At 28.9% G+C, this 13278-nt stretch overlaps 1 pseudogene across 1 annotated transcript in view; it reads left to right on the top strand.

The window, feature by feature from the left end:
• Positions 1 to 12770, top strand: part of LOC143246281 (uncharacterized) — a 166683-nt pseudogene extending 153913 nt beyond the window's left edge. Inside the window, exons 10-11 of the transcript XR_013025900.1 lie at positions 1022 to 1252; positions 4246 to 12770. The product of XR_013025900.1 is annotated as an uncharacterized LOC143246281 (transcript). The remainder of the gene's footprint in view (positions 1 to 1021; positions 1253 to 4245) is intronic.
• Positions 12771 to 13278: the final 508 nt, after the last annotated feature.

Below are 13278 nucleotides of genomic sequence, written 5' to 3'. Positions count from 1 at the left end.
ATTTGCCAAATTTTCATCTTCCTATCTTTCTGCATTGGATAAACTGTAGAAATTATTCACAGATATTTCACAAGAACTGTATAATTGATTGACTGCAACTGGATAGATTTTAGGAAATGGGGCATATGCCATATGAAGTAACCCTACTCATGAATTCACACACTTTACAAGAAAACATAACAGAAACACTTAGTGAAAATGAAAACAAACTATGGATTTTGAAATGCATATATTTCTGTTCATTACATTGAGTCCTTTGCTCATTAGTTAGTTTTGGGTTTTTACCTAGAGAATTTAAGTTAAAGAGAATTCCTGTTTATTATACCACATTCCCTGATGATTATTCATACTGTTAATTGTTTTTAGCAGAAGTTAAAAGTATACACAGAGAATTGTTATTTTTATATCATATTTGTTGATCTTTACTGAAGTTATCAGAACCTTCACCTGAATAAATTGCAAAAGCTCAGTATGTCTCTAAAGATTTGTGAATAATGTGTTCTACACTGTATTTTAACAGAAAAATTGTAATGGTGATAAATAAACATATTCTTGAAAACATTTTGTGAATATTTCAGTTTCTTATAATTTTAAGTTAGGGATAGATGTTCAGAGAAAAAATTAGTGATGTATTTGAAAGTCAGAAATATATTTTAGGAGAAGTTGTGTTAAAATTATTTGTTCTATATATGTTGTATACAATTTTATTTAAAAAAAAAACATCCAATAAATTTTTCAGCCATATAACATGCAAAAATACAACAAAAATATATAATTTTCATTAGTCCACATTTTTGTTCTGAAGAAAAAGGAGTTAACTGGAAATTGAATATATTATTCAGATTAAATGAAAACAACATTCTGACAAAATACATATTATCTGTTGATGCTCAACATGTGTTTGTATAGTGCAATACTTGCATAATAACTGTAGTAAAGTTTTCAGTTTTTAACATGCATGTTTACACAATATGTATCTAACCTTGCATGTCCATCTACAATAGATGTCCTATACTTTTAGGCTGATTCCCCACCTTCCTTTACTTACACTGAGGATCTCACATTGGATGAGCTCAAGATTGTCAATCGTTATGCCGAGAGCACCAAATCTCTTTCATTCCTGCCGCAGGTCCATGAGAGACAGACAGCTCGCATGAGAACACGCTCTGAATGGTTTCTTAACCCCTCACCATGTCCTTCTCCAACTCCTGTTCCTCTAGAAGTGGAAGAAACCAGTGCTGGTGCTGCCAAGGTGAGCAAATGTATTTTGAAGTGAAACAGAAATTACATAAAAAAGGTTAATTTGACACAAAGCAGATGTGTACAAAAGGTATTATTAGCTGAATAACAGTGGAATAATATTAGCTTAGTTATTAATACAGGGCTTAATTGCTCATATTTTAACTTCAAAAGTTTACTAAGAATGTTTGAGATCTTATAAAAAAAAACATTTTCTATCCTTTATGGTGACTGAATGTAATAGTTTTTTCTTTAGTTCAGTGATTTGTCAAACTTCTCATTTTTATAACTTTGTGGTTTTAGTTTGAAATTTCTGTAATATAAATATGTATAAGGTGACAATATGCTCTGGTTTGTATACATAGGCTATGTTCAGTTTCGAAAAACATTTTTTTTATTAATATAATGAAAGGCACCCTAAATATGATAATATTTTAGAACTTCAGTTGCCAAGGACGGTATTTATTGGTTTAATAAAATTGTGAGAATTTTTTGATATGTTGAATGTCATACTGAAAGTGAATATTCTTTCCAAAGTGAAAGTTTTTAGGAAGAAACAATGGTAATCAAGAAATGCCAAGTTTTTTGCAAAGTTAATTTAATTGTTAAGTGTTGGCTGACTCCCAGACATAATCAAAAGGAAGTCATTTTTCTAAAAACTACAGTACACGTAAGTCTACAGAAGTAAATTTTGAAAAATTTTTTTAAGAAAAATGTGAACAATTCATATGTTAGAGACATCTAACTTAAAGAAAGTGATTTATAGATGGTATAAGAATTTGCTATAGGTAATTTGAAGGTTTTTGAAAAATAATGCATTACCTCTACTATTATATTAAACTACTTTTCAAGGCAACACTAAAAGTTAGTCATCTTTTCCCATTCTTTCTTAACTTCCTTTCTCTATTATGAACCTCTATGTTGCTGTAGCTTTTACCTTAATCTATTTTATACTTTGTGACATAAAACAGTATGTATTTGGCTTCCATGTGATGCCTACTGTATTGTATATTATCATATTTTCTCATTGGCACTTTTAAAATCAACTTGTCTTTCTTAATGTTTGATGAATTTCCTCTTAGCTCTACTTGGTATAAATCATTAATGCATTTTGTGTTTTTATCTGTTGAAACTCTTTTTCATCTTTTGACTCCCCTTTTTCAATATAATCTCATTTTATATGCTTTTCTCTTTGATGTGAAAATTTTTTGCTTCAACTTACTTAATTAGAAACATTTTCTTTCAATTTTTATTTCATACTTTATTTTATTGAAGTACACCTTCTGAGAATAAGGATTGCATTTCTGCTCTAGAAGTCCAAACACTTGCTGAGACTGCATTGGCTTCTATACAGTTTTTTTCTTGTAGTTTTTCTGGTGTTCCTAAGAGGGGATAAGTTTGATTATCTTTCGTGGGTTGGATCACAGATCATATGTTTTAATTTTCAACTGTCACAATACTGCATATCCTCATAGAAGACATTTTCTCCACCAAGGTGATTTGCTTAGTTTGTCAAGAATTGGAGATTTCTGTATGCTGTATTTGTCTCAGAAATGTTTTTAAACACAAGTTGCCCTAGTAATTGCTTCATTCTTATTTCTTGTATTTTTCTTTTCTTATTAAAGATATATTTCTTGTTTTTTTGCTTCCATTTTCTTGGTATTCCATATTTTGATGATGTCTTCGCACTGCTGATTTTTCTAATATCAAATGTAAATGGATGGGATGTGTTTTTTATTTTAATTAACTCACTGTCATTTTTAATGTTGAGATAATAATCTTTGTTTAATGGTAATTCATTCAAACTTTTAATGTTTTTAATGGTGATTATAATAATAATAATAAATGGTGATTCACAAAGGACTTGTATATTGCTTTGTTGAGTAAGGTCTACAATAGAATTGATTGTTTTAGTGTTTGAACCAATTTTTAATCAGCATGATAGCATTTTATTTGTTTAGATCCCCTTTTTGTTATTGTAGATCTAGGTATAAGTAATAAGTTATTTATTATCTTGAAGATTTTGAATACTAATTTATAATAATTTGCTGGCTTAAATTTTAAATTTTCAAATTGGACTTTATAAATGTTTTTATTACAATTTTGCTGATGTGTATAAACCTAACTTTACAGAAGACAGGTTGTTGTTTTTTTATACACTTATCAAAGTTATCTTATCAGTCCCCATCATAAAGTCCCCAGTCTGTTACAATCATAGAACTCTATATAAGAGAAGTGGAATTGGTAATTGTAGAACATGATGCACAAAGTCATTTTAAAACAAATTCATTTACTTTGTTAACCTACTTATTATTAAATACAAGTCAAACAAACTGAACATTTTTACAGAGATTAAAAAAAAAATTAAATGTGTTTTTATAGGTTGTAGAGGTCATGCAAATACAATTTTTAAATTTATGATGGACAAAAGTATTTTTGTTCTTTGCATATACATAACTAAGATTAGTCAGAGTCTGGGTAATACTGACTTTGATGTTCCCCAGGTATATTTTTAATAAAAAACTTTAGTAATACATATAATTTTGTATGTACAATAGACTTGTAATTTTGAAAAATAGCTTGCCACATCTTATGAAAGTAAATTCAGAATTATAATCAACATTACTTCTTCAATACAGGCACAACCCAACTAATTCTTTTGATTTATTACTTAATTTTAAACATAAAAAATCCAAGAAGCTTTGAAATGCAAAAATCAGTTACAAGATGAAGCTAAAACATAAAAAAATATTTGAGATTAATTACAGTATTGTCATTGTAACATAAAATAGGAACAAAAATGAGTGTGTTAAGAAACTGATTAACACCTTTTATTATTCTAATAGACTATGGAAATTTTGGATTCATGATGAGATTAGGATGAAGTTACCATTCTTTAAATATTATATAAATGCTTTTGTAAGTTTTTCTCAGTCAAGATTTATTATGTTTTTTGCTAAAGTTGGTAATAAACTAACAAAAAATATGAAACTTCTTCAACTCAAGGTTCTGAAAACTGAGGAAACACAAGCCTCACTTACATCATACTTATCATCTGGCTCAGTAGCTGGAGCAGCTGCTCCATCTAGTGCCAATGAAAAACAATTAATTCGGAGAACTTCTAGCAAGGAAAAAAACTGATACGACGGTCATCAAGCAAAAACAAGCAAGACAAAGAAAATGGAAAAGGCAATGGCAGCAAACTATCTACAAGCCACAGTAGTGGAGCACTGTTTGCCACAGATATGGCACCTGAAACAAGCTCTTGGAAAAGTGGCTCTGTGGTGAGAGTAGGATCTTCTCATGGCATAACGGACCAGGACTGCACTGAAGAAAATGTGCACACCTATCATGTAACCCTAACGTACAAACCTCGGATATAGCCCTCTTCCCCAAATTGACTTGTGAACCAAGTGTGTTAGTCCTGTGAGTTTCTTCTGTATAGCCCTTGGTTTACTTTGTGTTAATAAGTCACTACTGTTGTTGGGTGTGCCATTATAAAAAATATTGCATCATAAACTTTCTCATTACTCAAGCCAAAGATTTTTGCCATTGTATGTTTGTATGTCTATCACTTGACAACAACTTTGTTAAACTTTTTATTTCAGTTGTCATTTTCATATGATATTAAAAATCTTGATAATCCTTTTATCACAGTTTGGTTACTACCACTTTAAAAGCAGCTATTTTCCTGTTTGTGTATTTTGTTCTAACAAATAGTATTTTGTATTTATGTAAAATAGATTTTTCTCAAGATGTCAGAGTGTAACATTCTGTGATCTATTACTTTATAAATTCTTGGACAAAGAAAATGTTTTATCCGGATGAAAACTGTCAAATTTGAAAATATTGAAATCAAATGTGCCAACTTTCAAAATTAAAATATATTGCTAAATCTATTGCAAACAAAACATATATTCTCCAGCCTTGATTGAAAGTTAAACAGTAAGGTTTATCTTTATCTTATATGCATTAAAAAAATTTGTTGAAAGTGTTTTCATTTTCATGCACTTAAAATTTAAATACATCAATCCCTGTAGTACTGCTGCAATTAAATATAATTAACTTAATTAATATTTAACGATTTAAACAAGATTGGGGTGTTTTATCAAGATAAGTCTAAGAAATTCTTACTTAAAGTGATGATCCTTCTAATTTTATCAATCCATATGCAGAATGTATTTTTTCATGTGCCAACAGTTTTTTGTTTCTCTAGGGGGGGTGGGGGGTATTTTTAGACAGTTGACATTGTTGGATCACTGGGTTTTTATGCATTGCTTTCAGTTAGTTATTCAGGTTTTAGGCCAGGTTCATTAAGGCTGTCAATTTGTTGAGACTCCTCACCATTACGAAGTATGTGTGCAGGTGCGATAAGAAAGTGTGCAGCACTTGATTTGTTGTTCTGAGGCCACACACCTTAGAGGGAACACTGCTTACAAGGTAGCTTTACTGACTCAAGAGTATTTAATTCACCTGGTGTAGAACTGCCTTAAACAAATATAATAGGAATGTGACCAAGCAAATAACCTTGTTGTCTATCATTGCTAAAAAAAATTGTGTTGAAAATAAAATAATTTCTCATAGAAATATTTTCTTATTTATTTTTTGTTACCATAGTTCAGAGCAATAATGAATAATGAAAATAGTGCTGAAAAATATTGCCTTTTAGAATGCAAAAACATAAATCCTGTAAGAGTTCAACAATTTTTACCAAACATAGGTTCCTGTGTCCTTACACAACATTGAGAATGACAGTTTATCAACTTTTTTTATTTCAAGTAACTAAAAACATATATTATGCCATAGTGTAATTCTTGATCCAATGATGAGTGAACATTTTTCTGAGACATGTTAGATAACAGTTTATATGAATTCTAGCAATATCTGGGAAAAGTTAAGTTCATTTGCATTATTAAAATATTTGTGTGGGCGATATTTGATAACTCCACCTGCTTCTGTGATGTTATTCAACTTTTCATTGTTCATTTTATTTAAAAGCTGTTGGAAAGTTTTAAACAGATTTAGTCAAATGTGTCTTCAAAACTTGTAAAAGCAAGAACCAGTTAATTATATTAACATGTTGTTTCCTCTTTAGTACTTCTATATTGCTGCACCATTATTATTACCTGTAGAACTTGTAACATCTGAGTGTGCATGATAACATTTTCGAGAAAGCCCCACTGCTTTTTAAGCCTTTTTTATGTTCTCTTGGAAGTGCAGATGTGTGAACTGCTTAAAACATGACATTTTAGTCTTTCCTACATTTGAACTATAGAATTTAAATCATATACATGTGTTTTGAAAATTGTTTATTACAGTAATATCGAACATAATTCCTAATAATTATGAGTTTCCATTTTAATACCTCTCTCATTTGTATGAAAATAAAATCATCAATCAAACTGCTAAGTAGTATGGTACTTTAAAACAGGAGGTAAAAAGTATTTAGTTTTCACATTTAACATTTTTGTACTTAAACTTGATTATTCTTTTTTTTCATGAAAAATCATTAATTATTTAAACTTCATACTAGAATTAACTTTATGTTAATTAGGAATCATTTCTGCCATTGAACTAAGCAGCTAGAGGTTTTGGTAATGTCTACCTGTGTACCTGCAACCATCAATTAGATAAAAATAGTTGTTTTTCTGATGGTGTAATACTTGGAAAATTTCAGTTCTCACTGTATGGTTTTTACCTTTGCTTGGATAAAACTTTACTTTCATTAGTTTGTACAAGATTATTATTTCATTATTACAAGATGTAATAATATTTGATACAAAAATCAGTATGATTTATATTAAAGTTTTATTAGTAAAAATGTAATTTTACCTTAAACACATTACAAGTATAAACTTACTGACATGTTACACAATATAATGTATATACATATCTATAGTCTTTTACTTTTTTCTTTTTCTTTAAATCTGTTGATCTTATTTTACTTCATTTACCATCAGAAATACTGGCATGAAAAAACATTTAAATGGTACATGTTTTGTTAAACATGTTTACACCTACAGCTATAATTTCTACATCTTAATTACATTAAATTAGAGATTAAACAAAATTATACAAGCTTATATATCATGATATTTGACTTAAGTTGTTGAGTGACTGTTGTTCCTAGAGACACGAACAGAAACAATTCAGATGAAAAAGTAATAAAGGATAAGTTAACACACCTAAATAAATATCTTATTTATTTTTATTTTGTGCAATATTTCGGGCAGACACTTACCACTAGGCTGAGTAGGAATTCTTGGATGGTTAGAATATGCAGAGGTTTTGTTTATGTTCTACATAGAACACGTTAATAAAAATATTTTTCAAGAAAAACATTGCTGAGCTTCTTTCATAAACAGTATGAGAATTAGCAAGAGAAAAATTGTAGTTGTAGCAACTGAAATTGCATTTTGGAAAATTAATGTATAAATACAGAAACTAATAAAATATGACAATCTATGGAAATATTGTACAAAGGGGAAGGTACCATCAACTTAAGGTTGAAAAGGAAATTGAACAATAAATAAATGATATGTAAAACACATCTAGAAAAATATTTGAATTTTTTTTCAGTATTTTAAAGAAAATCCTTTGTTAATTCTGTATGGGGTTTATGAATTGAGTTGGAGGGTAAGCTGGAGTTCTATGTTTTTGTTTTAATTTATTGAGTCATTCATGCCAAAGGTAGTACTGTGATCAGGAAAATTAAAGAGCTTAGTAACTGGGAAGTCAGTGGAGCTTTCCTCCTATAAATCTAAAGTGTTTTTAAAAATAATCACAGGGTCTGAGGTTTATTTCTTAGATATATAGCTTATAATACCTGCTTTATAACATGAAATATGAACCATACTGTATGAAATTTATGATATTAATCTACTGTTTTAAAACCAAGACATTCTATTATTTTGACATTTGTTATTAGGTTGAATGGCATTGGTAGTGATACAATGTTACATGGTTATGGGTTTTTTAGGCAGGTAGCCACTTTGTTCAGAAATCCTTCCTGAGATCACAGATGTTTTGGAAAAAATGTTTCATCAGAGTGCATAAGTACCTTTGTTTTGTGAACTGTCCTTTAAGAATGGCAGCTTTGAATTTAATGTAATTGAAAATTCTTTGCTTGTCTTGTTGCAGGACATTGTTTCTTGTGTTTAGTTTAGCTTATTATTATCTATAGTTACTGTATTTACACGTTTCTTATGTAGCAAGAAGTTTCCTTAACTAGTCGTGTGTGTGTATATAGATACATCAGTTTCAACCTGCAAGTTGGCTTATAGCACCTGCATCCTAAATCTTTTAACACAGATCAATTAGAACACATAATAATCATTATTTAACTCCTAAATCATTTCATAAGTAAAATAGTGTAATTATATTATTTTTTTATTGTTGAGTTAAATTTGTTTATATTCATATTTATGGAACAACTGTTGATATGAAGACTGAAAAATGTGATACGTTTATGCTAGATTAAACATCCTATAAATTCCAGTAAACTACCGACCTAGCAGCTATTTTATGTTGATAAACATTATCTTTATTAACCTGTAACTTCATATCAATGAAACTCCCAAATTCTATGTTTGATTTGTTCAAAATATTTATACAATTATTTCTAAGTGTTGAAACTGTTATGGTTTTTAAACATAATGATTGTTTTTTCTTTGTGTCATTTCCATTTTGTAAAAGACAGCTTCTATGAGAGGCTGTGTTACCAAAGAAAAATATTTTAAAGTCCTGTGTAAGCATTGAACTTATATTAGTTAATGTAAACTACATAACTGATTTAAATTTCTGCCCATTGCTCTGAGTTTCATTTTTATTTATCACTACCTCATTATTTTTATTGTTTAATTACTTTCAGTTTTGTATGTGAGTCTTGTTGTAAGTTGCAGATGAAGTGTATCAGTGTGTTAAAAAATAGTAAATAAAAAGCATGGTAAATCTTATGGATTATTATATATGGTAAAAAATGTACAAAATGTCTGTTTTAACATATAAAAACTATTACACTTTTAAAATGTTTGCTTACATTTGTTTGGAAGTATGATAGTTTGGATCAGAAGTTTACAAAAATCTCTCTTCAGTAGAAGAGAAAAATAACCAGACTTTTCTTAGTAATACATTTGTTATTTGAATAGTAAGATTAAAACTTTCTGAAATATTAACCTCTAATTTGAAAAAAGTGCAAACTAAGCTTTCAGTGGTAATGAATATATTATTTTATGTCATAAAAACCATTCTGTGCATGTGTGCTAAGTTGTTAACTTGAATTGTAATAAAATTGAGTTTTGCTTGTTAGTGCTCTTTTAGTATTTACAATTAAAATCCGAACAGTTTTTTTGTTACTTTATACAGGTAAAACCAGCTGTTTATAATAAAGACTGTCATTTTAGACAGGAGAACCAAGCAGTACATGGTAGTACATGTTTTGTTATTTTAGAATATAAACACCAAATCACATGTGACAACAAATTTATTTTTGATATTACAAACCATACATTTTATAAATTAAAAATGGTGGCAAGGTACAACTGTAGACAAAAAAACTCAGTTTATGTAATAGCATATTTGTTATTTTACATGGTAAAAACAAAGCCGTGCATGATGATAAATGTTATTTTAAGCAGTAAAACCAAATTTTGTATTGCAGTGAATCAGTTATTGTACACAATAGAAACCAAACTGTGCATGCAGTGAATCTGTTGTTTTAAACAGTAAAAACAAAGTTGTGGATTGAATTGCATTTAAAGATTAAAAATCAAGATGTTTACAGGAGTTTATTTTAAACATTAAAAACCAAGTTATGTATCTTTGTGAATATTAGAAGATGGCATCTAAAAATAGCATTACATTTAGAAAGTTTAAAAGAAGGTTCTGAACTTTAGACTTATTTTAAAGATATTCATGTACTCTTTAGGTTTTTGTGGATTGAATATTTTAAACAGCAAATATCACTCATTTCATTTTGATTTTGTTTACAAATGAAAGAGAATACCATGCAGTGATACTATAACTAATATTTCCTTAAACTGACAAATTAATTAGTTATCCTTTGCAGATAAAAGAGTTCAGAAGCAAAAAGCAAATTTATGTTAAAGAAAACCAAAAGAGTTTGTAAGGTCCAATTTTGGGTGTATTGCATGTGGTTTTGTGTGTAAAAAACAGAAAGTCAAAAAAAATCACTGATACTGCAGTACTTGTATGTACATATGAAACTAGCAAGTAAAAAAATGTTATGGCTTAAAGTACACTGGCTTAGAGATCTTGTAATGTGTATAGTTGTTGACTTTTAGTCATTTATGTATCTTTTTGTAAGTCATAGTAGAAACGTCTATACATTGATAACATAGAATAATGATAGTGTAACTCTCTGTGTACATCAGAAAATTATATTTATTCATGGGGAAACATACTAGTTGCAGAAATTTAAATTATTTTTTTTCAAATTTATGTAAATTATGTAGAAGCTATTAGAATTACAATCTGTTTTGCTTGTGGTATAAAGATTCAACCAGGTTTTTTAAAGTATATTTTATTAAATCTGTTAAAAGTGGATTTTATGTTTAATTTGATAGTTGTGTAGTTGTTCAGTATGTTAGTTATATTCCTGTTTATTTATTGCTAAGTTGGTACTTCTAAAGTAATTTTATGAGTAAAAGAGGTTACTTGAATAATTTCTCAAGTTTTTCCTTCAGCTTTACTCACCATGTTACATTAAAACATGATTAAGTTACATAAATTTAGTAAATTAATTTAACAGTTTGTTACTTTGTTTCTTACTGTAGTATCAACACTGACAGTTTTTCATTAGTTTCATGAGATGTGATAGTTTAAACAGTGTTAAAAATCATTTATGTTGAACAACAGTGTTTTCTCGACATATTCTAGTTTTTCAGTATTTAATACTACTATTTTATTAGTAAAATTTACTTACTGTCTGTGAGAATGCACTTTAGGATGTAATATTTCTATGAAATGGTTGCTTATATCAAGAAAGCTGTGAGGGTTTCAAAACCTTTAACAAAATGAGTTATATCAACTCTTATTGAAAAATGTTTAATATGTTTTGTTTTTTTAATGTTTGGTAAGCTATTTTAATCTCGATACTTTTTTTATTATTGAACTAATTGAAACTTAATTTCAGATCCCTTGAAATTAATTATGACATATAAATGTTCTTTAAGTTGTAACAAAATTTTGCTTATAAAGCTAGTGGAATGATGAGGAATTAAATAGATCTTAACGGTACTGTAACTACAAGTGGGTTTTCTCGACATCACTGGTACTGTAACTATTCCATAAAAGAAATAATTTAAAATAATTGTCATATATTAATTAAGCACAGTAGAGAATTGGTTAGAAATCAGTCAATATATTTACCTTCTATTTTGGAGTATGTAAATAATGTATTGTTATTAACTTTCGTTGTTTTAAACGATTACAATTTTTTGTTTGTTTATTTTAACATGCCCTGTATTGCATTCAGGCTTATTTGGTTGAAATTTCTGGTGTATGTTTTGTTACTTCTTAACGGCTGAGTAGAATATCTGTCTGTGTTTTGACTAAGAGAGGACTTTGAGAGTTAGAAATATTTGTAATATCAAAAAAAATATTTTTTCCTGTTTTTGTATAATGTGCCTTCCTAGTGACAACGGTATTCATATATAATCAAAATTAAAAAAATCCTTTCACAAAAAATTTTGTGTATTCTTATTGCTCATTGGATACCAAAACTCTTCAGCTTCCAATTGTACCTGCTCATGAGAAGCTGTGTTTATTCACTACCGAATGCAGCCCTGGTCGATAAGAAAAGTCTTAAAACACGTTTGAAATAATACAGAAAAGTGAAATGTAAACAACGAAACGTGTGATTTATCGATAACAGTGTAGTTGTGAACTGTTTCTAATTTGTCAAATCTTCAGATGAACACCTGCTGCCTCTTGCTTTTCATGGCAGCTAAGAGGATATAACACATTCGAAAAAGGGGTACATTGGTTCATTTCCAGTTGTGATTTTAGTCAAACAGTTGCGGTTCACATTTTGCCATGTTATTTTCATTTGTAAGTTTTAAACGTTTGTCAGTATTTACCACAATGAAATCGCATCATATGAAAAAGATTGAAAAGTGAAATATGGAGTGATTATATTTGTAACTTTGCCATGACTCATATTATGGATCAAGGTGTTAAAGTCAAAACTTTTTAATGGTGTTTTGTTGTTGTTGTTGTTTGTTTGTTTTGGTCCAAGTTAGTGTGGCACATTTCGTTGTTGTCATTAAGACATCGTTTTGTTAACTTTTGAATGTGGTCTGCTTTGATGAATATATTCCCATTATCTCGTATAAAGTTGTATTTATAAAAATAATAGAGGAGACCAAGATATGTTTGACCAATACGGAGTTGTGTGAGAATAACAAATTTTATAACATCTTAATATTTCGAACAATACTAAATTCTTGGTATGAAATCTGGAGTGTATTCTTTATATTCATGAAAATAAAACGTGCATTTATTGTCAGTCGTATACAGCCTTTGTTTTTTATGAGGTTGGTTAACTGCGTAACAGCACTATTCTTGACAAACACAAAATATTTACTTTTTTGGCTCGTGTGGAATTTTATTAAAATTGTACCAAATGACGTCACAGTCGTTTGAATCTGATTGGAAGTTGATGTTAAGTTTATTATTTAGAATATTATGAAATTCAGTCATCAAACAAATCCTCAAGTTGACATCGTAGAGTTTTCGTGACTGTAAAACTATGTATGTGCGTGTTTGTTGAATAATTAGGCATATTTCATCGTAGCAACATAAAAACAAAACTTACTAGAATATTTGGCATAAACATATATTTTTATTCGGTACATTTCAAACTAAACATCTTACTTTGTAGTTCAAGTGTGGGCAGATAGAGTAATTCAAATGCATGTAGAAACTTCTGTCGACTGATAAATTACTTAACTGATTGTAAACGTACGAATGATTGCAATACAACAGTGCATTTGTTGTAAAATCGGTTGCATTTTATCA

This window comes from Tachypleus tridentatus, chromosome 1, assembly GCF_004210375.1.
Source record: "Tachypleus tridentatus isolate NWPU-2018 chromosome 1, ASM421037v1, whole genome shotgun sequence".
Classification (NCBI taxonomy): Eukaryota; Metazoa; Arthropoda; class Merostomata; order Xiphosura; family Limulidae; genus Tachypleus; species Tachypleus tridentatus.
The sequence above is the reverse complement of the archived record's forward strand: the minus strand, read 5'-3'. Positions and strand labels throughout refer to the sequence as shown.